Source organism: Protopterus annectens, chromosome 1.part1 (genome assembly GCF_019279795.1).
Source record: "Protopterus annectens isolate FY-2018-M chromosome 1.part1, PAN1.0, whole genome shotgun sequence".
NCBI classification, from domain to species: Eukaryota; Metazoa; Chordata; order Ceratodontiformes; family Protopteridae; genus Protopterus; species Protopterus annectens.
This window is the reverse complement of record NC_056726.1, coordinates 379,690,012-379,717,730: the sequence shown is the minus strand read 5'-3', so window position 1 is coordinate 379,717,730 and position 27,719 is coordinate 379,690,012. Positions and strand designations below refer to the sequence as shown.

At 38.1% G+C, this 27,719-nt stretch overlaps 1 protein-coding gene across 1 annotated transcript in view; it reads right to left on the bottom strand.

The window, feature by feature from the left end:
• Nucleotides 1-27,719, bottom strand: part of NAGA (alpha-N-acetylgalactosaminidase) — a 535,526-nt gene that overhangs the window by 418,806 nt on the left and 89,001 nt on the right. The window lies entirely within an intron of this gene.

Below are 27,719 nucleotides of genomic sequence, written 5' to 3'. Positions count from 1 at the left end.
CACAAAACACACAGAGTGTGGCCATCCACTGGAGATAGCTTATGGCCACACTCTGAGTGCAGTGCTTGAAAACAAGCTTTTCAGCCATTCTAAAGTTGGAAGGAAGCCTAGAAAATGGCAGGCAAAGGCTTTTCTGAACGATCACGCACACACACACACACACACACACACACACCCGCTCACCACACTAGTCTATAGAGCAACAATGGCGGGGGGGACGGAACACCACAGAATAAACTACTTTAACTACTTAACAACAATAACACTCGACACAAAAGCGATGGGAGGGGAGAAAGGGTACCTATACTAACCTACTCTGACGAAAAACAGAAAATGTTCCTACTCACAGAAAGTTTGATCACCACTGCTAGCTGGAGCTCAGAAGACCCGATGTGAAGCAAATCGTGGCAAACAAGATCTGGGGATGGAAGGCAGCGGAGGTGTATTATGGGTAAGGGGAGGAGTCTGGAGCTCGGAGCTGATGCTAGCAATAGTTACCGGATTGGATCCGATATGGATCTGTATCCCACAGGTTGAAGACCAAATGAAGTAAACTACTTCAAATCTTTATTTTGCATATTTATCAAGACTAAATGTCATTCTTATATCATCTGAAAAAGTTGTAATCATTTGTACTCATGCTTTCAACTCCTCTTCTCGTGAAATACAGGACTTTAAATCACCCACAAAAAAATAGATGCCAAATGTAACCAAATCTTAATCTGTTAAGTAAACACCTTAAATGGTTAATGGCAAGATAAAACAGTAGCAGTGACAAAGAATCACCCTAGAATATCCCCCTTTGGATTTTTATCCCCAGGATAGTAATTTGCTCTTTGTCATGGCTCATCTCCAAAGCGGTTTGCTCCTGTTTCATGGCCAATGTAATGTAATTGATCAATATATGGTGTATCTTGTACATCTGTAAACATTCCATTATAAATGGATGCATGATGCTGTCTTTTTTTTTTTTTACAATCTGTCCACGCCATATTTACATTTTCCCCCTTTTTACAGCTGTCTGTTATAGCTTTATTTAGCAATGATCCTTTGTGCCATGACTTTCTTTTATTATCATTTTGTTCTATTGCAATAAATATTTTTTTCTAAATGACTGTAAACTCTATCTGCATTAGTTCCAGTATATAATTTGTATATTTTCACAAGGCAGATTATTGGTCTATAAGGTTTAGGATGACTTGTAGGTTTATGCTTAAGAAGGAGTACCATTTTTTTCCTGTCGTTAACAAAGTTGTTGTCTGTTTGGGAAGTGCACGTAAGTAATTCTTGCTCAGGCCTAAATCTTTGTGTAAAGATGTTAGTACTTTTAACCAGAAGTTAGGTACTGCATCTGGGCTCAGGGTTTTCTATTTAGGAGCTTTTCATAATTTTGCCTCAATTTCTCTTGCTGTTACTTCACCCATTTCACATCCTATACATTTCAGATTCAGATTCGTATTATTCCTTTTAATTCTTCTATCCAATTCAGCATCTTTATGTTCAACAGTATCTTTATAAATACTTCTCCAAAATGTACCTTCTACTTCATTTTGGTGGTGTTTCTGTTCCTTCTGGTTTATTTCCCCAGTTCTCTATAAACTTTTGTGGCACTAATGAATTGCTTACTTTGTACTTTTCTTTTATATTTTTCTGCTTATGCTATTTTTAGTTGATTGTTGGAAACAGTTCAAGATAAATCCTGGTCTATTTTGATACTGTGCATTGTTTTTGATCTCATTTATCCTTCTAAATACTTTTGATGATATGCTCCCTTTTCTATATTTTTCTCACACTGATATTTCTTGTCATAATTCCTTTACATTTTTCTCTATTCAATGCATCCATGGTTACATTCTACTTGTTCCTTTCCTTTGTTACTGTATGTTTTTGTGGTAATGCTTTATCCATTATTAGTTTAGCCGCACAGTCACATATCCTATTTATTTCTGTTATATCACATGAATTTCACTTAATAGTCTTGATTATTGTGTTAATCTGTTTTACCAATCTGTTAACATTTTGGGTGTTACCTACTTTCTGTAATCTATTTCTTTCAACTATCTTAATATGTCTCTCCATTTCACCTCAATTAAATTAAGCAGGTCTTCCCCCTTAGATAAGTTTCTTCTGGTGTGAGAGCATCTTCTTTGCTCTCTGCTTCCTAGGAATACCCTACAGAAAGTTCCAGAACAACTTCCTGTGACATATCCTCTTGTGATACATCCTGCTTCATCTGCTGCTCTTCTACATGGGGACCCATTGGCCTATCGGCCCATCCTGCTGCAACATTACCTGCATCAGAGTTGCCATTGTTTACTGCTCCTTCTCTTGTGCAATGTTAAACTGGACTTTCATATGGGTCTATTACAAAAGGTTCCAGACCATCACCATGTGGCAAATCTTCTTCAGATGTCTCCTACTCTTTAATCTGAGGGTCTATTGTTACATCATGTTGCTACACTACCTGTCTCCACACTGAACCCTTCACTTTACAGACAGTCGCTTTAGTTTCTATTTCTACCTCATGTATCCTCTTTTCTACATTACCCCTTTGTGTTTTTTTTTTTTGTATTGTGAAATTTTCCATATCAGAGTAGCTTTGCCTGGATTTCTCTTCAAATATAGTTGGAGCTGCATTGTTTGAATTTATAGGTTTGGCTTTCTCCTCTGGGTATTTATGGTACCATATCAGATCTATTTTTCTTTCCCACATTCATGTTTCTTTTCTATATCATTCAGAAATCTGTGGGGGGAGGGTTCTGTTCGTTAACACTTTCTAACTTCCTGTGTCACTTCGTTTTCCAGGTAGCCCAATTTTTTTTGTCTATAATGTTTTTTGTTGATCTGTTCTATTAAGGAACATAAATTTTGCTCAGTAACTTTAGACAGCTTTTCTTGTGCAAGCATTTTTCTTTCCTCTCATTTTTCTCTTGACCTTGCTAAATATCCACTAACTGGACATTCTGGCCTTTTTGCAAAACGGGAATGATGCAGAACTTTTTCCTTATCCTCAACAATCCACTTTGTTATCTCTAGCCCCCTTTCTTGGCCTGTCTGTTTTGTGGACTACTTTTTCCTTCTACCACAGGGGGATCATCCTATCTCTGAACCTAGCCTAACCATGTGGTAGGAAGGTATTCATGTATTAAGGTTTCCATGTAATAAGGTTTTTATAGTGTTTTTTTTTTCTCCAGTGTGTACACCAAGAGTGGGCACTTTTTTTTTATCCAGTGACCTGTGCACCCAGTTTTTTTTTCTTTTTTGACCCATCTTTCTCCATGACATATACAATAATCTACATATCACTATCACCTTGGTGAGAAGTTGTCAAAATAGGGTCCACCATGTGAATGTACTCACCAGGACCTGAGGATGAAGTCAATTCCAGCACTACAGTGATACTACTCTCCTTTTATTGCCGATTTCTTGAGCCTCCCATGATTTTCTGTGAAACTGATAAAACTGTGGTATTTTGATAAAAGTACACTCAAAACAAACTTGTATAGTATGCATCAACTGATTTTTCAATATGCAGACCTCATTAACTGCATCTTGGAAGAAAAGGTTCTGAAAGGTCATCCTTTTAAATACATACCAGCAAACAACTGATGGTCTTGCATTCTGTCACAGGCATGTATGCATGAAAAACCCATGAATTCCTTAGGTTTGTTAGTGAACATTTATGTTTCACTACACTGGGCTTGCCATCTGTCAGTTACTACTGATATTATATCATTTAATACAGTGCCAGGAGGCACTGATACACACCTGTAAAATATTTATCATTTCCTCTGACAACAGCAGAGGGGTTTCTCATGTTATTCCCTGATGAGCTAAGCAAATGTTAAAGCAGTGTGTTATAACCTGCATAATCGAGGTGAATTTCAGCCAATTTCCAAGCGCAGTAATAAGCCTAATCAATGTAACCTCCTGCAATGTTTGTAAGCTACCTTGTAAAATACCTCTTAGGGACATGCCCACTTAGCAAAGAATTTCAATGAACAAAAAGAAAAGCAGTGTCACTAGGTTGTGTAATGATTATGGACTTAGAAAAAAAATCATTAACTTAGCTGGAACACAAAAAAAATGTTCATACATTACAGACTTCTATTACTGCACAAACCAACACAACAGGATAGTGTTTCAGATACACAAAAAAGCTCTGGATACAGTCTTGAATTTCACAAATGAAATGAAAGATAAAAAAATACAACATTCATTGTGATGCAGATATTTACACTGTTTTAAATAATGAATTCACATTTGTATTTCTTTCTTGCCTTCTTTTCATCTCCACTGTTAACTCACTATACCATGTGACTTTGTGTGTTCCACAGATGTGCTTTATTTACAGAATTTTCTTAGCTTAAGTATATGCAGTATGACGATGTACCACATATACAGCTGCAGAAAACAAAGTGTTAATTAGATGTGACTGCCCTAAACAGCCCGAAATAAGCAAGGCAGTTTAAAGTTTCTGCATCAAAATCTGAGCTGTGCCCCTGCATCATATGCAAGCAGAAGCATGAAGGCCTTTCTAGCTCTAAGAAAAATTAGCTGTAGATTAACCTTGTAAGTTTTGATACACCCTTACCAGGATTTACTCAAAGTATCCTCTTACATACAAGGGTGGGGAAGCTCAGGTAACAGGGAGAGACTGGGATTTTGGATGCAGACCTTTAAGGAGAACAATAATCATACAGAATATTATATCCATTAAGTAGCAGAAGGTCTTATAAGAACGGAGCCAGCACAGGAATGGAGAAAGGAGATTCTGCCAATAGGGATGACTGCAATTAGGGATACAGACAATAGGCAAGAGGGGGTGGGAATACATTGGAAAAAACTGGCAAAGGAACCAAGGTTGTTGTTGTTGTCTTTCGGCTTTTCCCAGTTAGGGGTCGCCACAGCAGAACTTCGGTCCGCTAATGATTGGTAATTAATTTTTACGTGCCGAGTTACCAGCCCTGACGCACAACCTTCAACGAAGGTATGCCCATTCACGCATGTCTCCACGCAGAAGACGCTCTAGCTGAGAATCGAACCGGACAGCATCTTACTGTGAGGCGACAACACTATCGCAGCATACTAGGTGCAAATAACTACAGAGGGAAAGGTAATAGAATGGGAAGATGCCAAGAACTTATTTGGACTGCAGGCTAAAGATTGCCTTCCATATCAAGGCCTGATATCAGAGTACAGGCAAAGAGAAAGAACTTGGGGGGTCCTAAACGAAAGACCAGCACTGGTACAGTTTTTAGTAGAATCTAGAACAGAAGTTGCCATTAAGAACGGAATAATTAGTAAGAGCATATAAAATATTGCATGATAACTATAAGAATCAATCAGAGGAGGTTAGGAAGGACTGGGAAGAGAGATTAGATAAGTAATTCACAAAGAAACAATAGGGGGATATACAGTGGATATAAGTGTACAACCCCCTGTTAAAATGCCAGGTTTTTGTGATATAAAAAATGAGATCACAATAAATCATTTCAAAACTTTTCCCACCTTTAATGTGATCTATAACCTGTACAATTCAATTGAAAAACAAACAAATCTCTGACCTCTTCTAACCAGCCAACAGCTCATGCAAGCAATCCCCCCCATAATGATGCCTCATAAGTAGTCCTCACCTTAACCCATCTCAGCTTTCTATCCAAATAAGCCAGTCCCATGTATCATTTGGAATTGGGCATTTCTAGTGATCAAACCTCATATTAGCTCTGAACCTTTCCTTACCTCCATCTCATAAAATTATTACACACCTCATGCCATTTTTTATAGGTTCATAGGTTAGTACTAAGCTAACTGCCCTTGCGAGACATTTTAAGCCTAGCCAATTAAGCTTCTTATCCCTTAGAATTAGGGGTATATGGGAAAGAAGTTAAAACTAATGATAATGCCATCATCCCTACTACATTGGTCCTCTGTCTGGTATTTGTACTTCAAGCTTCGGAATTATGATACCAGCTTTTAAGCAGACCATACCTTGCTAATTCCTTGACTTGGGCTGTGCCAACACCAGGTTAATCAAGAGCAAGCCATGAATTTTCTCCAACTTGCTTTTTTATGGTTGACCTGACATTTATCAGTGGGACCTGGATGGATTGAAACAGTGGACCACATTAAACTGTGGCCATATTACTAGGCTTTCATGAAATTTATAGCTACAAGACTGGCAAGTATCAGTGTCATAAGCATTATATGTTTTAATCTTGGTCTTCATTTTAACCAAGTTAGTGTTGAAATGACCAACATCTTTTGAGTATGGAGTATGTCCAAGGGAGCCCGCAGGATTTTTTGCAGGGGGGTGCAAACCCAGAGCCCCACCCACATAGCTCACCCCGCCCCCTGCCAACACAGCCCCACCCAAGTCCACCCACCCAAGCCCCGCCCACACAGCCATTCCAGTGTCCCATTACTTGGCTATTTCTCCCCATTTACTGTAGACACTGTTCAAATCTGTGTGCATACTGTGTTATGCTTTAGTTCTACAATGATTACAGGCAGTTCGATTTAAATTTACAACTTTTATTTCAAACATTATAGCCCAAACACTGAGACATTTACTAAACCTAAACAAAGCAATAGTCTTGCAATGAAAACAGACTTGGCATTAAAGCTTCTCTACTTTTGAAACTCACATTCAATGAAACGGCATTGAAACCCACATTCAAAGAAAATGCATCTGGCCAGTGGCAGGTTATTTACCTTTGAACTGTTTTCAAGCAATAGGCTCCTTGCACACCGTTAGGGCCATGCAAAAGTTATTTGATTTACCTGATTGTATTAATTATAATATATAATTGAATTATATCCGTTGTATTAGACAGCAACACTTGTATATTTCAGTGTTTCATCTACAAATTCAGTGCGTGGGCGGGTCAAAGAATAAATTGCCTAGGGTAAATTAAAAAATGGTAAGCTGGTATATTGCAATAGAAAATGGATGACAAGCTGAAAAACAGGTTCATAGTTATTAGGCATCTCATCCAAAGGAGGACATCCTGAGGACTGCAGCATACAAATGTATATGCTGTAGGAATAGAACCTCAAGCCTTTACATTAAGATGCAAGTATTCTACTTGTGGTGCTACTAACATAGCTTTAAAACTTTAGACCACAATAGAGATACCATTTGCTAAACAAAATGGTTGCACATTGTAAATAGACTTGGCATGAGCAGCAGTGAACTTCGCTTGCGTAAAAGTCACAGTGCCTTGAAAATGCACTTGAGAGTTCCACCCGCTAACTCTAACTTGGGCATTTCACTTTCTCTCTCTTACAAAGATACCACACCCTCAAGGCTTCACCCTTAGTGCAAGAAATCTTGACAAAGCCTAAAATAAATAGGGACAAATTATAAATATGGCTCTCAGAAAATTGCAAGAGTAACAGGATTTGTGTTAGTATGCAGTCTCATTATTTAGCAACTTCAATCCTTTTAAGAGGAATATGGGGCAAAATCTGGACAGCTGAGGGGTATGCTACCTCCCTCATACACACACCAAATAATTCTGGTCAGACTTGAATTAGTTCTGGGAAGGTTGCACTGAACGGCACCGTGCTTGATCTGAAGTGGGTGAAATCCTGGTAGCTAGTGATTGCAGCTCAGCAATGTGGAGCATTAAAGCATTTTTAGCAGAGCATTGTTTCATCACTACCTATTGTGTTTGCACATAAGCTGTAGTCATTTCAAACATTTGCCTTTTTATTACTACAGAGTACATTTACCCACCAGAGCTATTGTGTTTTGACTTCATTGTGGAGCTAGTTGTTGCAGGGCTTAGCTTTAAGTAAGGTAGCAATGCTTATTTACCATATACCATTAAAGCCACCCAACTACAAGTGTACTAACACACAGACACTGCTATAAGACACTGGTCTCCAATAAAATGTAATGAGCTTCTGAAAATACTGTAATCCTGTCCTTATTACAAATACTGTCATATGCATTTCAATACCCAAGGCTTATACATTATCTAGCTATGTAAATATTCTCTGCATGGCAACAACGAAAAGGCTTTCAATGCTAGCAATTCTTTAACAATATGCTTACTAAAGCTTACTTGCATCTTACAATGTCCGACAAGCTTACTAAAGCTTACTTGCATCTTACAATCTCCGACAAGTTTACCTGATGTTCATTAAACCATGGCTACTTAAACAGAGCAACAGGACACTGATAGCATGCAGTTCCTGAATAATAAGAAGCATAAATCAACAGTATAAAAATCTGAAAGAAAACCAGAACATTTTGCAAAATCAAGGACAGATGAAAAGCCACGGTCATATTTGTGATCTACCTTGGATGGGGGAATACTCTGCACACTTACTGCATAACTGCTTCTTGCCTTCCTTGGACACATCCCGAGCCACTACAATGGGGGCTGGGGTGCAATAAGTATGTCATAATTTGAAGGCTCTGACACTCCTACCTCTCAACTTCAGAGCAAGAAATCTGGACAAAGCCATACATAGAACTAGAAGTGGGACACAGGCCCAAAAATAAGGCCAATTTATAAATATTGCTCTTATTAACTTAATAGAACAGGTAAATCTTGCATTAGTACAAATTTTCTGAAGGGTATAAAATCTGAAACTCAAATGTCTGCCATTATTTTCTAACTTTAATCTTTAATGACTTGCCACTAATTTGCCAGAAACCACAATTTTATGAAAAACAGACCAAAATGTGATGCAAAATACCTGTCAAAAAGGGACACCTTTTAATATTAACAGTTAACTTGAAGCAGCTAACAAAATAAGAGCATCCACATGCATTTCTGAAATAAAGGTAATCTACAACTGATCATTACAGTTATAATTGTAAACCCTCCACATTTTCTTCCAAAATTGCCATTTTGGAGGAGGCATTATTAGGGGAGAGCAACATTTTGAGCCAGAATTGGGGACAATTGAGATGTTTGGATATTCCTAATCTACAAAGTGATTTGCACATACCTCTCAACCTCTTAATGCAGGAAATCTGAACAAGGCCAAATATATTGGGGAACACAGAAACACTACTAAAAATTGCTCTTGTATAAACTTAGACAGTCTTGCATTAGCATGCATTTTTCTGAAGATTATGACATCTGAAACTCAATGTCTGTCATTTAATGGCTTAATTCCTAAATGATTTGCTAGAAAACCACAAATTTTGAGAAACAAACCAAAAATAAGCAGCAAATATCTATTAATTGTGCAAAGATATGGACAACTGAGAGGTATAGTTCAACCGGGGCTGTCGAGTTTGCTACCCCCCCCTCACAAAATCATGGTCAAATGGAGCCTCCCCCCCTGCAGCCATTCCAATGTCCCATTCCTTGGTTATTTTGCCCCATTTACCATAAACACTAATGTGCATACTGCTTTACTTCTGCGATGATTTAGGATTTCATTTGAAAGTTTTATTTTGCATTTTACAGCACAAACCCTAATACACATCTGTTAAAGCAATGCAGTCTCAATGAAAATAGACTAACATTAATACTTCTCTGCCCTTGAAACTCACATGCATTGAAACAGCACCGAAACCGACTTTCAGAGAAAATACATTTTGCCAATTGCAAATATTAACTCTGGGCTGTCTTCAAAATCATAGGCCCCTCGAACATAACATACACATGCTCTTTGATACACCTTCCTGACTGTATTACATTATATTCCTTGTACAATACAGTACAGTTGTTAAAGGGCATTTTAAATTTATTGTTTTGAAAAATTTTCCAGTAAACAAAGAAACAAAAAGCATCCACCAATGACAAAATTGCCCAATTCAGAACATTTCCATCATAACGTCTACTCAAGTCCACCAGTATCAGTAAAAAATATACACAATCTCTGTAGTAAAATCCACATTGAAGAAATTTGTAACTAATAGAGGTTGCTGCTAGCAAACACTTTGTCATTATTTAATCTAAGTGCCCGTTACCCTTGAAGAATAAATTGCCTTTGTTGCATGCAGTAAAATGAAAAGCTAGTAATACCGCAATAGAGAATGGATAGCAAACTGTTAACAGGTTCATAGTTACTAGGTATCTTTGCCAAAAGGACTGCAAATAAAGTGCCCGTTACCCTTGAAGAATAAATTGCCTTTGTTGCATGCAGTAAAATGAAAAGCTAGTAATACCGCAATAGAGAATGGATAGCAAACTGTTAACAGGTTCATAGTTACTAGGTATCTTTGCCAAAAGGACTGCAGCATCCACCCCCTTTACAACACAATACAGCATCAGCAATGCATTTACCTACTGCGGGAGTAGAACCCACAGCCTTCAGCATCTAAAGCAAGTACACTATCTGTTGTGCTATTAATGTAAGCAGACTAAACATAATCAGCACTAAACTTTTGCGCCCCTGCAGCTCTCAGCTCCTTGTAAAATCTACTCGACACTCAGCTGTATCTCTGAACTTTGCAGCACAAGAAATCTGGAAAAAGCCGAAATTTATTGGGGGGGGGGGCAAAAGGCCAAACAACAGGGACACATTTTAAACATTGCTTGTATAATGTTTGAAAGTTGCTAGAATAAAATGCTGCATTACCACCATACATTTCACTGCCACGTCTTGAACCCAGGGGACCCTGTGCAAAAGTCAAAGCAACATACCACTATGCCAGATCAGTTTTGTGAAAGAGGAAGACTGAAACTTTACCATTTAGTGAATTCAGTTCTCACCATAGCACAGCTGTCAACCCCTTAGCACAAAAGACCTGAACAAAGCCAATAATGGGTGACTACAACCACCAAACATTCAGTGAATTCAGTTCTCACCATAGCTCTCAACCTCTTAGCAAATAACACCCGGACAAAGCCAGTAATGAGAGAATATAGCCCCCAAACATTTTCAGTGAAATCAGTTCTTACCATAGTTCTCAACATTAGCAAAAAACCTGGATGAAGCCAATAAATACCTGGATGAAGCCAATAAATACCTGAACAAAGTCAACACTGGGTGAATACAGCCCCCAAACATATTCAGTGAATTCAATTCTTCCCATAACTCTCAACCCTAGCACAAAACCTGGATGAAGCCAATAATGGGGGGAATACAGTCCCAAACACAGGGATACATTTCAAATATCCATCTTGTACACTTAGAAAATTGCTAGAATAAAAGCTTGCTTTTGTTACCATACACTTTCTGAAGAAAAGAAGTCCAATATTTACATTTATTAACCAGGAAAGTCTGACTTTGAAAAAAAAAGCTAATTTTTTAGCAGAGGCCCAGGGAGAAACATTCCAGACAGCCAAGAATATCAGGCAACAAGGACACAAATGCAGAAACCACAGATTTTATGAGGAACAGAAAAGGTATGAGGGAAAATCCTACAATATTTTTACAAATGGTGGTGGGTAGGGAATTCAGGCTCTTGCCACTTGGGCCCAAGGTACAGGGTTCAAGCCTTATTCTCTACCCACCACCATGTACACCTGGGGCATTTTACACACACACACACACACACACACACACACACACACACACACACACACACACACACACACACAACCTGGACGGGTCCCATCTTCCGTTCCTGAATATTCCGTCAGACTCGCCATCTTCCGTTCCCTGCATACTCCATCTGACTCCCCATACTCCGTCTGAGTTCCGTTCCCGCTCGAATACCCTGTCTAAGTTCCCGCTTTCACATAGTGATGATGTCAGCCCATCTAAGTTCCCGCGATGATGTCAGCACGCCTACCCGCGATCTTCTTAAAGAAGAACGCACAAAAGAAAAACTTTGCTGTAGTCAGAAAAACTTTGTTTGAAATGCTGTATTCAGCCGATTGCCGATTCCAGGGGGGTGCAAGTGCACCCCCTTGCACCTGCCTGCGGGCGCCCTTGAGTATGTCCTTGGGGCAGGAGTGACCTATGTTTCCCCTCATTTACCATTCACCTCTGCAAGAGTCCACTGATCTTTTCATCATCCTGTTTTTTCAACATTTCAGATGGTGTGTCTTGGGGGATTTCAGTGACTAGGTCAAGAATGAAACCTTGCAAACTTGACACTGAATTTCTGATTATTTTGATAACCTCGGCTTCACCGAGGTAGTTACCATTGCTGCCAACACATTTGGACACTTCTTGGTCTGACTATTACACTGATTCCACAGGGCCCTGTTATTTTTAATAAGTTAAATTCTTATTTTGGAAAACTCTGTTCCGGATAGCTATTAATTCAGAAAGGATCGTTTCAGAACTGCGTGTCTTATAAGAATTTCAAGAGAGCAAGCGAAGATCAACACCTCTTTGAATAAATAATTTTATTTGTTTTTGGATTCATTCATTCATTTCCATTCATTTTAGTAAGTAGGTAGGCTCACTACTACAGATGTGAAGTTTTAAGGGACGGTGTCATTAAACAAGTTATTTGCAATTAGCATACAGAGGACAGAATTCAAATCTAAATCTCCATCGTCAGAGGTCAAGGCTTTAATATATGTACATTATTTTTTGTGTAGTCGTTAGTTCTAGCTACTTATTATGCTTTAGACCTATGTGAAATACAATGTAACTGTCATCCAGTACAAGCTGGATCTGAGTTCTTTCGTATCGTTTCACACACACTCTGTTTCACCAGTGCTTTTAGATGACTCTTAGCTGTCCATCTACATGCACTGCTCTTTGCTACTGCTGTTGTTGTCTTAATGTTTTGATTACTTATTGAAGCTGTTAAAGTATGCAAGCTTTCAGGTTTTTACATTTGGGATGAGTTTGAAAAGGAAAGTGAAGTCTCTCTCAAAACGTATTATCTGCTTATAAGTTGTTTATGCCTTTAAACTCTAAATTAACAAGAATATTTTAGTAAACAGAGAAAGAAACAGTTCACATAAATTTGAGAAAACTGAGAACACTAGTAATGGACTCTGTAAGTTGACCTGGTAAAATAACTGAATACATTGTCATAAGTTTTCACTTTCTCAGTGCAGAAGGCCACTTCCTTTAATTTATCTGAAAACGATTTATGAACATACAGAAATGCACAGCCTGCACAAATCAGATTGAGATGATTCCTGCACACAGGATTTACAGGACTTGCATGGTATGTTTGGTCAGTTATTTACTGTACTTATGTTATGCATTACAAACTCTGTGTCATGTTAGATATGCTATTGGAGGTGCCCAGATAATGGTATATAGTAGCTCTCCTGCACAGATAACAGTGGTGTTGCCCATGTATGCTCATGATACAGGCAGAAAAGAAAATATTCTGTGGTACACATTTTAGAAACACTCAAGATTCTAAGAAACTTGAACATTTTAACCTGTGTCATTGACAGCATGAGAAACAAAACTTATTACTCAAGAAAAGATACTCTACCGGTAGAACCCCATTTTTTGTCTCTCAGGGTAGAACCCCATCTTTTGTACAAGAGGATATTGTGAATGCATCAGGTAAGGATGTGTCCAAAGTTACAAGATTAGTCTAGGCTGAGTTTTAATGTATGCCATTCTTTTACCACTCATGAAATACTTCTATCCCAACAGATGGCTGCCCTTACTCTTAGAAGATGATGATTTTTTTTTTTTTTTTTTTTTTTTTTGCACAATCAAAAATAAAAGCCTTTTCTAGACTGGCATCATCTGTCCAGAACTGCCTTTAAAGTGAAACCAGAAATCTCTCTAACATCTCACTTTAAGAAATGTTATTACCTCTCTGTGATTCCTCCCAATGTAATTGCTTCAGAACTAATTAGATTTAATAATTTCAGTACATTAAAAAGGAAGAAGGTGCAGTCACCAGAGGATAAAACCAAAATTCACTTTACTTTGGTAAAGCGCATTCATCCCAATACCTATTAAGGACTTCTTCAGAAGTCTTCTTTTAATTTTCATTGATGTTACAATTTTTAGTTAACATTTCAGTACATTCCTCCCTTAGTCATTTCTTATCCTATTAATTCTATCTTTTAACTTTATTAAGTGCTTTTACCATTATTATGGCAGAACTAATAAACCATGATATAGATGACCTTGTATTGATACACACTAGATTGGCTTTGTAAAAGGCAGATTATATCTGCTCAGCCTGATTGAGTACTTTGAAAGGATTACTGAGGTCATGGATAAGGGAGCATACAGTCCACACTGCTTATCTGGACCTCGTCAAGGTCTCTGACACTATCCCGCATGCTGGGATTATTGACACTGTGAAAGTAGCGGATTCCAAATCTGACATCAGACCAGTGACAAGTGGAGTACCACAGGGTTCAGTCCTGGGTCCTCTCCTGTTTGGTATCTACTTCTCTGAAGTGCAGGCCAACACAGAAGGTCTTTGGCTAACAAAGTTTGCAGATGACTGCAAACTAGGAGCCATAATCGAAACTCCTAACGATGTGGACAAACTACAAAAGGGCCTCACTGAGACAGATACCTGGTGTCAAAGCCATGGCCTGAAGCTCAATGCAAAAAAGTGTACTGTCATCCCCCTTTGGGAATAACTCTGTACCCATGAACTACCACATAGCTGGTAGTCTACTTAATGCCGAAAATGTGATAAAGAGACCTTGGGACACAGGTGGACAGTAGTCTCTCCTTTGATAATCACATCGCCACAGTAGTCAGGAAATCCTTCTACGTGGTTCATCTCATCACAAAAGGATTCTCATCGAGAAAAAAAGAGGTCATTGTTCCCCTCTACTCATCACTCATTAGACCCATTATAGAGTACAATGCCCCTTTTGGTATGTACCTCACAAGACATCTACAACAACTGGAAAGACCACAGAAATACCTCACAAAGAGGATTACTGGCCTCAAACAGATGCCCTATGCAGACCATCTCAAAAAAACTACAGCTTTACTCCATCGCATATCACCTGCTCAGGGGCAATCTCTGCCTAACACACAAAGCTATGTCAAACCCAGAGCTGTTGGACATGCTCCACTTAAAGAAATCCCAATCCCTCCGAGCTACACGCTCTAGGGACCTTAACCTTGTCACCACAATAAACAGAACATGATGGAGGGATAGATTCCTGTCCCAGAGACTTCCCATACTCTGGAACAGACTACCTATCTATGTCAAACAGAGCTCCTCATTAGCACTCTTCAAGAACAATCTTGATGATTGGATGGGAAATGGGAAATTCAACCCAGGGATCACTTCTGTGGCTCTGCTTGACAGGGGCACAGGAAAATAATTTTCTTGGGTGGCGAAAGCCAGGGTATATTTTTTTGGTTAGGCTTGTATGGGCCCTAGGGCCGATAGCCTAGTACCTACCTATGAACCTATGAACAAACTCTTCCCAACTCAGAATTTATCCATACATAAGCTGCAACCTGGATAAACTATCACTCTACTTGTCCTTCTTTCATTTCTCTACTGACTCAAACATTTACGGCAATAACAACTGATGAAATTCTTTGACTGTTTGTAAAAAAAAAAAAAAATTGTTTCTGTTCAGGCAAACTGTAAAATACTGAAGCTTTTTGTCTATTTATGTTAAACGTATCCCAACATTGTAATATCGTGGAGCTTTTCTCCCCGAGCCTCTGCTGAAAAAGGGCTACTCAGCTCAGTCTTTAATATAGGCTTTAGGGGTATATAATCATTCAGGCCATGTCCACTATCAGCCTTAAGCCTTACAATCTATTTGGCTTCTAAAGTCTCTGTCTTGTTTCGGACATTGCCACCCCTAATACTTTCATATTCCCTCCATATTACAAGAAATTTAAAAGTATGTCCATCGTCAGTGTCATGGACATGTTTGGAAAGTGCACTAACTCTATCCTTTCTATTAATGTGGTACACGTTCCCTAATCCGATCTTTAAGTACTCTGTCAGTTTTACCAACATAAATTTTTTAAACATTTCAAACAATGTGCAAGATACACAACATGTTTGGTGTTAAATGAAGCAGAGACCTTAGAGTTATACTGTCTTTTCTCATCTGGATGCATAAACTTAGTGCTGATATCCAAGTAGCTACAAAAATTACAATGCCTACACATAGTCATACCTTCACAGTGTGAGGCATTAAACGTACTCCATTGGAAACATAACTGTCTCTTAAGTGACAACTCATTTCTAAACAAAAATTGGTAGATGAGGATAATAGACTGTACACGAAACAATATAGGAAACCATGTCATGTTAACAGCCTACTGTCATGACAGTATGCACCCCCCCCCTTACATTTTCATGAGTGTGGTGAAGAAACAAGCCTTCACAGCCTCTAGGCTTAATGGGAGGGAGTCTGATTTCTTGAAGTGCACTGAAGGTATTACTAAGGAACTGATAGAGAGGGGCTATGATGGCAAGATGGTGAAGAATAGTGTAAAGGAGGTAACCAAACTTAGAGACTCAGTGGCACAACCATATTTCTCTAAGAGGCAGGCCATCAGGAAAGTGAGTAATACTAGTAGTAAAGGGATGCTTAGGATGCCCTTATATTATTTGTCTGATGTACAGACCTACATGGGCATAGTCAGGAAAAACTGGGGAATCTTGACTTCTGACAAAGGCACTGCAATTTTTATAGCTACTTGGATATCAGCACTAAGTTTATGCATCCAGATGAGAAAAGACAGTATAACTTTAAGGTCTCTGCTTCATGTAACACCAAACATGTTGTATATCTTGCACATTGTTTGAAATGTTTAAAATTTTATGTTGGTAAAACTGACAGAGTACTTAAAAATCGGATTAGGGAACATGTGTACCACATTAATAGAAAGGACAGAGTTAGTGCACTTTCCAAACATGTCCGTGACACTGACGGTGAACATACTTTTAAATTTCTTGTAATAGGGAGGGTATATGAAAGTATTACGGGTGGCGATGTCCGAAACAAGACAGAGGGCTTTAGAAGCCAAATGGATTGTAAGGCTTAAGGCAGATAGTGGACATGGCCTGAATAATTATGTACCCCTAAAGCCTGTATTAAAGAAAAGGCCCCTTTTTAGATTAAAATTATGTGTGCATATATTTCCATGTATTTATTTGAATGGAAATGTTAGTTTTTTATATGTGTATTTTTTATATGAAATTATTTTAAATACATTGCTGCTATTTCTATAAGGGAGTATCTATATTGTACATATACTTGTATTTAAGGTGTATATATATATATATATATATATATATATATATATATAAATATATATATATATATATAAATATATATATATATAAATATATATATATTATGTATGGTTTTAAATATTTAGGACATCTGATTATTTAGTAACATGTGACTAGTGCTTTTAGAGTATAAAATGAAGGTTAGGATGCAATATAATTACATCTGATGAAGTGGAGTACACACCTACGAAAGCACTTATGTTTTTTATTCTGCGGTTTGTTCTACAATAAATAATCTTTATACTGGAATCTGCAGCCTACTCCTGGTCCTTTCTTGGTTTGTACGTATTTGGATGTTACTGGCTTCGTGGACCTGGATACCTGCTTTTGGTGGTAGCCTTTTTTTTACTTTTATAAATGTAAAATAAAATAAAATAAATAATAAACATAGTTTTCTGGACTGGTAATTGGTGTTCGACAGAATCCATACCATTAAAGTTGAGATAGAAAATATCAGTAGTGGTGTCACCCAGGGCTCTGCACTGGGCTCCCTCCTCTTTAGTATACATTTCTGTAAAAGCCATTATCAAAGGACTATGGCTAACCAAGTTTACCGATGACTGCAAACTGGGGGAGGTTATCAAATCTTATTTTGATACTCACATTCTCAAGCCAGGGCTAGAATAAAGAAATAGTGTACTAATCACAAGCTTATCCTCAACACCAAAAAATGTAACATAGGTTCTTTTGGTAAATTTAGCATTATTGCTACTTAACATATAGATAAAATTCCACATAAATTTGACAGAGTCATCAGGAACATGGGTAAGTATGATGATAACAGACTCTCCTTTAACACATCTCTGTTGTACATATATATATATATATATATATATATATATATATATATATATATATATATATATATATGTATATATATATATATATATATATATATATATATATATATATATATATATATATGGGTGCCCATCAGCAGCTCAAGTTTTCAGAAATTGAAATTCATATTTTTGAGATGATATGATCGAGTTTCTCAAAATAAGCTTTTGAATAGAGATTGCAGTATAGTGTGGATTGGGAATTTACCCTTTTCCCACTGTAGTGCTATCTTGGAGTTGGTATATATAATATGCAGGGGGTGTGAGGGGTGCATGTAGAAAAAGGGTAGATGTTTGTTGGTTTTTGAAGTTCGTGTTTTCGGAAACTCAATCATATCATCTTGACAATATGAATTTCTGAAAACTCGAGCTTCTGACAGATCCATAAATATATATATATATATATATATATATATATATATATATACATACATACACACACACACACACACACACACACATGCACACACGTGTGTGTGTAATATATATGTGTGTGTGTGTGTGTGTGTGTGTGTGTGTGTGTGTGTGTATGTATGTATTTCATAATGTTAATCGATGCTCCTGCCTTTAGTTTGTGTTGTGGCTGTAAAAGGTATCAAATGAACTAAAATTTAAAAAGTGTAAACCCGTCTGACAGCTGGAGATTTAAGCAGTGCTCTAAACTGCATATGGCCACTTCAGGGTTTAACAAGGCTGCACTGGTATAAGCATCTCTTCCTTCATGCAGGAAGTGCAGATGCAAAGCCTACTGGGAAATATGCCTTTCTATTCCTTCATGTTACCAAGGACAGATGTGCTTGAACTGTGTAGCATGTTTAAATTCAACACTGATGATAATAAGGTAAGCTTTTAGGTAATTATAGGAAATGTTACACAAGGTTATAATTATAAAGATTATAATTTATTAGAGGTATGCATTTTTCTTTGTGTGCAAAAGGATATGTGAATTAGCTAGAATGTTGCTGAACTGAAAATAAAATCCAAGATGTGTGAGCTTTGGCATTTACAGGGGTCCTGATTAGAAATTAAGTTGTCTGCAGAATGTTGTTTAATGCACCCAGTGAAAAACTTTTAGGAGAAATTTTTATTACCCTAGAGAGAGAGCCACACAAGCTTAGCACTGCATCTAAAACTACTAATGCTCAGTCATAACAATTGCATGAGGAGGATCAGAACACACAGTTTTTTTGTCCTGAGTGCAAACATATGGAGGAAGTGAGACATGGGTAGCAGATAACAGGAAACATAAAACGTGTGAGGAACAAGAGCAAATGCATTTGACTGTGCAATATGTGGGGCAGAGCATGCACTGCATCGCTGCCCAGCATTTGAGAAGCAAAGTAAAAAGTGTAAAAAAAAAAAAATTGTGGTCATGAATACAGTGGAAGAAGGAGCTGAAGATCACAGAGTTACATGGTAGTCTTTTCAATGGGATAGTATGAGCATAACTACCCAAGATAGGAAGCAAAATTGATGCACATGCTCAGGTACAATTACTTGTAGCTCACTGTCCAGATATGGTGAAAAGAAGATACTCAGAGACATTAATAGGTTCATAGGTTCATAGGTTCATACTAGGCTATCTGCCCAAGGGCATTTATAAGCCTAGCCCATAGTTATTTGGCTTTCGCCACCCCTTTAGTTTGAATAAAACTATGCCTATTATTTTGCTGTGCCTCTGTCAAGCAGTGACACTGAAGTAATCCCTGGGGTATATCTGCGATCTCCCATCCATTGGTCAAAATTCCTCTTGAACAAGGCCAGCGAGGTGCTCTGCCTCACATGTACCGGGATTTTGTTCCACAGCATAGGGAGTCTCTGGGTGATGAATCTGTCCCTCCAGCACGTTCTATTAATAACCGTGTCAAGGTTTAAGTCTCCCGCCCTTGTGGTTCTCAGGGATCTAGATTTTTTGAGGTGAAGCATATTCATCAAATCTGGGTTTGACATGGCCTTATATGTCAGGCACAGGTCACCTCTGAGCAAGCGGTATGAGACTGAATAGAGCTGGAGTTCTTTACATACATAAGTCAGTGTAGCAGTGATCCAGTGTCCCATTTCATTGGATCACTATTAGTTGTAACCTGAGGTGTTACTGTAGTGAGATCACAGTTAACCGGGGATAGGGAATTTACCCCTTTCCCCCATTGTTAGGCAGTCTTGGTGTAGGTATATTTAACTTTGCAAGTTATGGGGTACAGGGAAGCTTGCCCCTGTTAAAACATTATTTAAATATTCTATTTGTTTCCATGGGGGGGGGGGTTGCAGTGTTGGTATATTTATAGATTCAGGGGTTTGGAGAGTCTGCAGAGACATTGTTTTTGTGTTTTCTGTAGTACTTAGATTAGTTTGAACTTAATCAAGTGGTTGCAAAAGATTGAGTTCTGGCCACCTGTAAATACTGGCAGTATGAGACTGGCAACTTGGATAGGTTCATAGGTTTATAGATTTGTACTAAGCTAACTGCCCTTGTGAGCCATTTTAAGCCTAGCCAATTATCCCTTGTGAGACTCAAACCCTGCACCTTGTGCTTGCAAGGCAAACACTTTAACCATTAGGCCACCCTCCCAACCCTCCTAACTAAGGGTAGGGAGTACCTGTGAAGGGGATTTGTTATTTAGAAATAAACATGAGAAGAAGATACTATAATGAAGTTTGTTGTGCTACAAAATAATGCAAAGCCAAAACTTGGAAGTCACATGTGAAGAAATGCAGTTAAAACAATGTGGGATGCCAGTAAATAAAAACAGAAGCAAAGACGCCTTTAGTGAACATGCTGATATATTTCAAGGAATCAGTTGCCTTGAGGGAACGTATATTCTTAGACTGGATGAAGAAATTTCAACAGAAATTCTCCTACTTGGAAAATACTAGTCATGTTAAGTGACACTTTGAAAGCAGGGCTAGACAGAATGGAAAATATTAATGTAATCAAGTGAAATGAACTAACACAGTGGGTTAATCTCTAGTAATTGCAGAAAAGTCAAAAGGTAGTCTAAAGGTGTACTTGGAGATTCTTGGGTCTCAAATACATCTGAAATGCTAGAGTATTAGCAGCTGCCTACAATGGATGAAATTTCTTACATTTTTAGTGTTGAATGCAAGTTCAAACATATGTAAAATTTAATTTAGAAGAAAGTAGTTTATGCCTGAATACATTTAAAATGTTGTTTAGTTATTAGAGAATCAGGCTTCCTTTTAGAATAACCTTGGCACCAGAGGTGTTCCATAAAGTTGTGCCTTAGTTATTTGAGGAAGGTGTAGAAATCTGATAACATTGTGATCTGATCAAAATCCAATGAGCAAACGCATGTTAAAGAAAGTCCTAGAGAGGACAAGAGAAGTGAATGTAAAACTAAGTAAAGAAACATGCAAGACTGATTTAGAGAACATAAATATATACATCATACTCTTTCCAGAAATGGTCCAAAGACTCATCTAAACAGTTACATCAGTCAGTAACTTGCTTAATCCTACATCCAAAAAGATATACACACTTAAGCACATGTGTAAACTGACTCATGGAGACACCATTTGACACTGGCATGTGCTGGGCAAGCTGAAGCCATGTTTACAGAGAGTGAATTGGTAAAGTGGTATGCTAGAAATGGTTTCAGTTGATATAGCAGGAAGAAAGCATGGGCCGAATGTTGTACTTCTCCAAGGAGGAAGGTAAGTAACCTGTGCATCCAGGGCAATGACTGAAGTCAAACAGTACCACATTCATACAGAGAAAGAAATGCTAGCAGTAGTTTTCTTTTTGAGTATGGAAAATATAAAATGGTTGAATCTGGTAATAAAGTAGTGTAAGTTATCATGAAAATCATTTGAACAGTACAACAGTTCGAATGCAGAAATTTTTAATGTGCTTATAAAGGTACCAACCTACTGTAAAATAAGCACATGGGAAAGGAAGTGTAATACACAAATACCTAGTTAACAGCTTATTTGTTGGACATAGAAAAGGAACTGGAAGCTCAGAACATATGCAGATGACAAACACCGCAGAGTCAGGAGAGACACTGGAAGAAATAAAACGGGAAATGAATAATGAAACATGGAACTTTGAGGGCATTGTAGAGTAGCTGTCCAGAAGAAAGAAGCCATTTTTACTAAGAGCTACAAGAGAAGCACAACTATATAAATCTTCACTGAGTGATAGGAATATTTTAAAAGGTGCAGCTGTCCCATTAAAAATGAGAGAATAAATGCTGAAATGCATCACTGAAATAATTTGGGAATGGAGACCTGAAAGAGAAGAGAGTCTTGCTTTTATGACCTGGAGTATCAAGATGATTTTGCAGACATTGTCACTAACTGTGCGTTGTACAACACACACACACAACATTTCAAACAAAAGAACCATGATTGTCATACACTGTTCCAGAGAACACTGGTAGAAAATTGTGGTCTGTTTTATTCATGTTTGCTTAAAAAGAATACTTAATGTGGTTGGTAATCTGAAGATCTTACAGATGGTATGGCTAACAGTCTGTTAAAGTAGTCCAGTTACTACTGATCTAAAGTAAGATCTCATATTACCAAGGAATACATTCCTTACAACTTTCTTTTCAGATAACAGTCTAGAATGAGTTCCAGGATTTTGCTAGATGATAGGAATTTTACAGTAAAATGTTAAGTTCCTATTTGCCACAGTCCAATGCAGTGGCTGAATGAGGAGTGCAGGCTGTCAAATGTATGCTGACAAATATCACAGCAGATGAAAAATGCCAATAACACAGCTGCTGAACTTGAAAAACAACCCGTGTAAAGGCATTGGGGCAACACCAGTACAGATGATTTTGGATAAATGTGTGAAAATGAACACTTTAAATCCTACTGAAACCCCAAGTGTTGGACCCGGTGATAAAATTATTGGAGAAGAAAACAGAGTGAAAATATTTTATTGAGGAGCAGAATGTTTGCAGAAACCTTGGTTTGAGGCAAGGTGATATTATGGTGTGAGGGATCCCACTGAAGTTATTGTTCTCACTAAATAGCCTAGATATTTCACACTTACCATTTGTACAGAAATACAGACAGAAATAAAAGTTTATCTTGAATAAATAGGACCAGGTTTAGAGCAGTACTCAGGAGAAGCCAGGCAAAGCTGTGAGCACATAGAAGGCTGCAGACATCTGAGCTCTTATAAGAATGTCTGGTGACCTAGCCCTTTGCAACTCAAGAGCTCCTTGGTTCAAGCAACCAGTGGAAAAACTGTGCATAAACATTAGAGACTCACCAAGAAATGTTAAAACAACAGGAAGGGATGTCAGGATAGAGCTACACTTGTGTGGTCAAGATGGGTGTTGAGCTAAAAACACAGTACTGCAAAGAGGGAGAATTGGTGAGACTGGTTAAGGGGGGGGTTAAAATAGAATGGATAGGTAAAGGCCCCTTGATGTACAAGGAAAGATGGAAGGATTGAAAAGTTTTGAGTCGGCATGTGGAAAGTAGAGTTAGTCATGCAGGGCTGGTTGCTGTATGGATGAATACAGACATCATGAAAATAAAATACATGAGTGGCAGATGCTAATGGTGGACAGATGGGTGGAGGCAAAACTGGACCAGTGAAATATGATCAGGAAGGGAAGAAATTAATGCCTTACAAAAGAGCTTGGCTGTGGGAGACGAGGTTAGGGAACCAAGAGAACAAAATTAGGATATGACAACAACAGGGTGCAATGATTGGCAAAGTGGTACAGATGAGCACTGAGCTACACTGTTATGGCAAGTGTGTATAGGGGGTTCTGAAAAAGGGAATGACTGCCGAGAATGTCTCAGACAAGATGAGTGCATGGAGGTATGCAAACATATGAACCCACCAGCATGGGTGAGGATCTCAGTAACACAAGAAGTGTGAATGAATGCTGGCTGGAGATAATTTTTATAAGAGGCGTGACTTACAAAGTGTTTAAGGATACTTGTAAATAGACACTATACAGGTGATAATATTTGTATTACTAATAATAATCCTACTTGTTGACCAGGTAGACCAAGCAGACACAGAGCTCCTTTTCAGGGGAAGGACTGGGGAATATCTGGCTAAATATCTTGCTCAGGGTCAGACAAGAGACAAATAAAGGCTGAGAGAATCAAACCCTGTATCACTGGAACTAAATCATGCAAACTTAACCTCTAAATCAAATGCCAGAGTACTGATGCAGTTGTATTATAGTGGACTTACAGCCACCTCTGCCAAGTGTGACCAACTTTTTTTTAATTCCATGCTTTAAGTATGACTTCCAAAACATTTTCTTATATTTTGCTTGAGTCTAAAGCAGTGTTTTATGTGTTGATTATTACTTTCCCTCGTATGTAAGGAAAGGTAAATCAGGACCTAGGTGTTTCCAGCTTTTCATATTTTTATTAAGCTTATGATGTTTCTGAACTTGATGTTTCTGAACTTGTTGCATCTTTCAAACTCACTTTTGCTAGATAACTGATGCTGCCATCTGCAGTGAAAATGTATTGTTTATATTACTGCTTAAACTGCTGCCAATGAACTTTATTCACTCTGCTCCAACTGATTAAAGGTAACTTGTGTGCTGAAATGTGGTAATGCAGTTTTTCAACAAGAGCAAAGAAATGTTTTACTGATGAGGTAATGCATTTTTTCAACAAGAAGAGCAGAGAAATGTTTTACGGCCATACATAACATCACATAATATTATATTATATTATATATATATATATATATATATATATATATATATATATACACACACACACACACACACACACACACACACACACACATGTACACAGACATGCATGCTCACGTGCATGCACACACAAGCACAACTAATTCTGAAAAAGAACAATGAACAAGGTGCTGCATACCACATACCAGTAGAACAGTAGAAACCAGGCTTTGCTCTTTATAAAAACAGAAGTAGATAAACAGTTTATTGCTTTCTGTGAACTCTATTTCTGCACACATCTTAACAGATCATCCGCTTCTCTGAAGAAAGCACTTTAACAGACTGATGTGACTTAACTTGTGCTAATATCAAACCAATGACTGAACACATAGCCACATGCAGAAAAAATATATATACAGTCTTTAAGAGAACAGCAGCCACTAAATGTGCAGACTATTACTATAAAATGTTTCTTTTTACTGTTTGCCTAACTATGTTACCACTGATGAAAATCACCTAAAGTGAAAACAGTAATATTACATACTTAGCTACCACCTCAAAGATTTGCTATCACTGTTTACTAAGACATTTCACCTTTTTAAAGGTAATGTGTATCCAGTATTGCAAAACGACTGTTGTTTATGTGACTGTGACATCCCCACTCTGGTCCAGTAATCAAGGTGCCTGAATCCTCACTACTGACACTGAAGAGGGACGTTCACTTGGAATAAAAACAGATGCACACAATGTTTTACAGGTGCAGCTCTCTGCATCAAGCACGATTTTCCTTAAGAGCACACAGGGAACACACACAGTCCAGGGTCTGGATTTTTCTCTCTTCTCCAGGGCCCCAAATGAGACTCCCCACTGGCACAGCTGTAGAGTTGAGTTCTCAGCAGAGTGTCCAAGCCAAGTCTTCCAGCACCCTCTCTGTGAAACCAGTGCTTCATGTCCCTGATCCAAGCAGCTAATACCTACACACTTAGAGACTTTGGAAAGGCTAGCACGGATTTATTAGCTATGCCCCTTCTGCCCAGACTATAAAGTAGCTACACTGCCAACAGACAGTCCAAAGCCAGCTACTCTAAGGCTCTTACAAGGGTACCCAATTATAATGAGTGAAATTAATATTAATACAAGTTATTGTGTTTGACCAATGCAGTAAGGCGTTCAGAAGTGGCCACAGCCACCAAATAGATATAACTATTTATTTATTTGACATTTGTTTACTGGGGTGGTCTGACTGGGTCTACAGAACCCATTTTCAGTGGAGGCCTAGGGAGAAACGTTTCACATACAGTGCAATACAAATACAATATAGTCCAAAAACAATACAAGCAACATGAGGAATACTATACAAAAATAAACTGATAGAACGTAAACTAGGTTACAACATATACTGCACATCTGGATAATTCTATACAGTTATATCATTATAGACAATTTTAGTTATTGTAACAATAGATACATAGCCTATGAGTAGATAAAGTGTACAGAAGTAGTATGTAGGTAGTACAATGTATGATGACACCGGCTTTATAGAACATGAAAAATAAAATGATAGATTCAGTTAGGAAAATAGCAGAAGAGTTAGTGATGCAGAAAGATAGTGAGAGAGTTAAGAATAGAGGCATTACAAACTGAGCAGTAGCTTATGGGTATGGTATAAAACCAGAGAAGGAGTTAGGAGAGACATTAGGATCTTGTAGACTGTGAAGGAGTGAGATGCGACAGAAGAAGAAGCAAATGAAGCTAGTGTGGAAGAGGATGAGCTGAGCATTAGGCTGGAGTTATACAGGAGCAGAGCCATGTATTTTTGAGATGATTTTTTAAAGAGGCTTTAAAACGTGTTAGGGCAGGCATAGACCTGGCAGCAAGAGGTAGTGAATTCCATAGTTTAGAGACAGAATATGAATACAGAGAGTGACCTGTTTTTTTTTTTTTTTTTTGTGGGTTTTGAGATAGCTAAGAGATTTTTATCTTCTGAATGTAAGGATCTATTTGGTGTATAAGGTGCGACTAAGTTGGCTAGCGCAGGGCAGGCAGTAGGCTTGAAAATAAGGTTGTGCAAAGTGGATAGTTGAATAAAAGCAGGTTGTTCGGGATGTTCAAGCCAGTTAACTTCTAGTAGTGGTTTACAGTGGTGTGTGCGATATTTACAGTTTGTGGCAAAGTTTGCAACATTGTTGTAGCACTGTTCCATCTTGCTTAGGGTAGAAGTTTGTAAATTAGGTAGAACAGGGGCACCATAAAGAAGGAAGGGAAGTAAAACGTTTTTTCCAAGGGAAACTTTGGTTGCTGTAGTAAGAAAAAAGAAGGTATGTCTTACCATAACTTTCCATCTGTGTTGTCGATCTTCATCTATTCTTGACTGATGGGTTATGGTTCTGACCCTCGGAACCGATCCAGCCGTTACATAGCTTGCGTAAGCAAAAAAAAACTCTCGAGCTAGTAGTCTACCCATAATGCCCATATCTACATTACCTCAGATCAGGTTTGCAAAATTATAGAACAAAGGAAGGAAACTAATTCCAAATGAGGAAACCGTGTCCAAGGAAAAACCTAACAGAAGACGCGGGACAACAGGTCGCTCCACCAGGAATTCATAGGAGGGGGAAAGGAGGGTGGAACGCCAAGAATAGATGAAGATCAACAATACAGAAGGACTGTTATGGTAAGACATAACTTCTTTATCTGATACTGCCAATCTTCATCTATTCTTGACTGATGGGACAGAGTCCCCCAGCTACTTTAGATTCTGGGTGGCCCTATGGTAGGATATTCCTGAGAATCATAGAATCAAAGGCTGAGGCTGCTCTTCTCCTGGACACCAGATCCAAATTGTAATGAGTAATAAAGGTATCCGGAATAGCCCAAGTTGCTACTGCGCACATTTCACTCATGGAAGCTTTAAAATGAATGACAGCTGAAGTAGCCATAGATCTAGTGGAATGTGCCTTTACTGGCATTGGAAGATTTAGATTATTTTGGTTATAAATAAAATAAATACAATCTCTTAACCATTTTAACAAGGTAACCTTAGAGACAGATTTCCCTAAGATTGCACCAGAGGAGGAGACAAACAATTGTTCTGAAAAATTTCTTTAGTTCTGTCTTTAGTTCTTTAGTAATTGTCTGTGA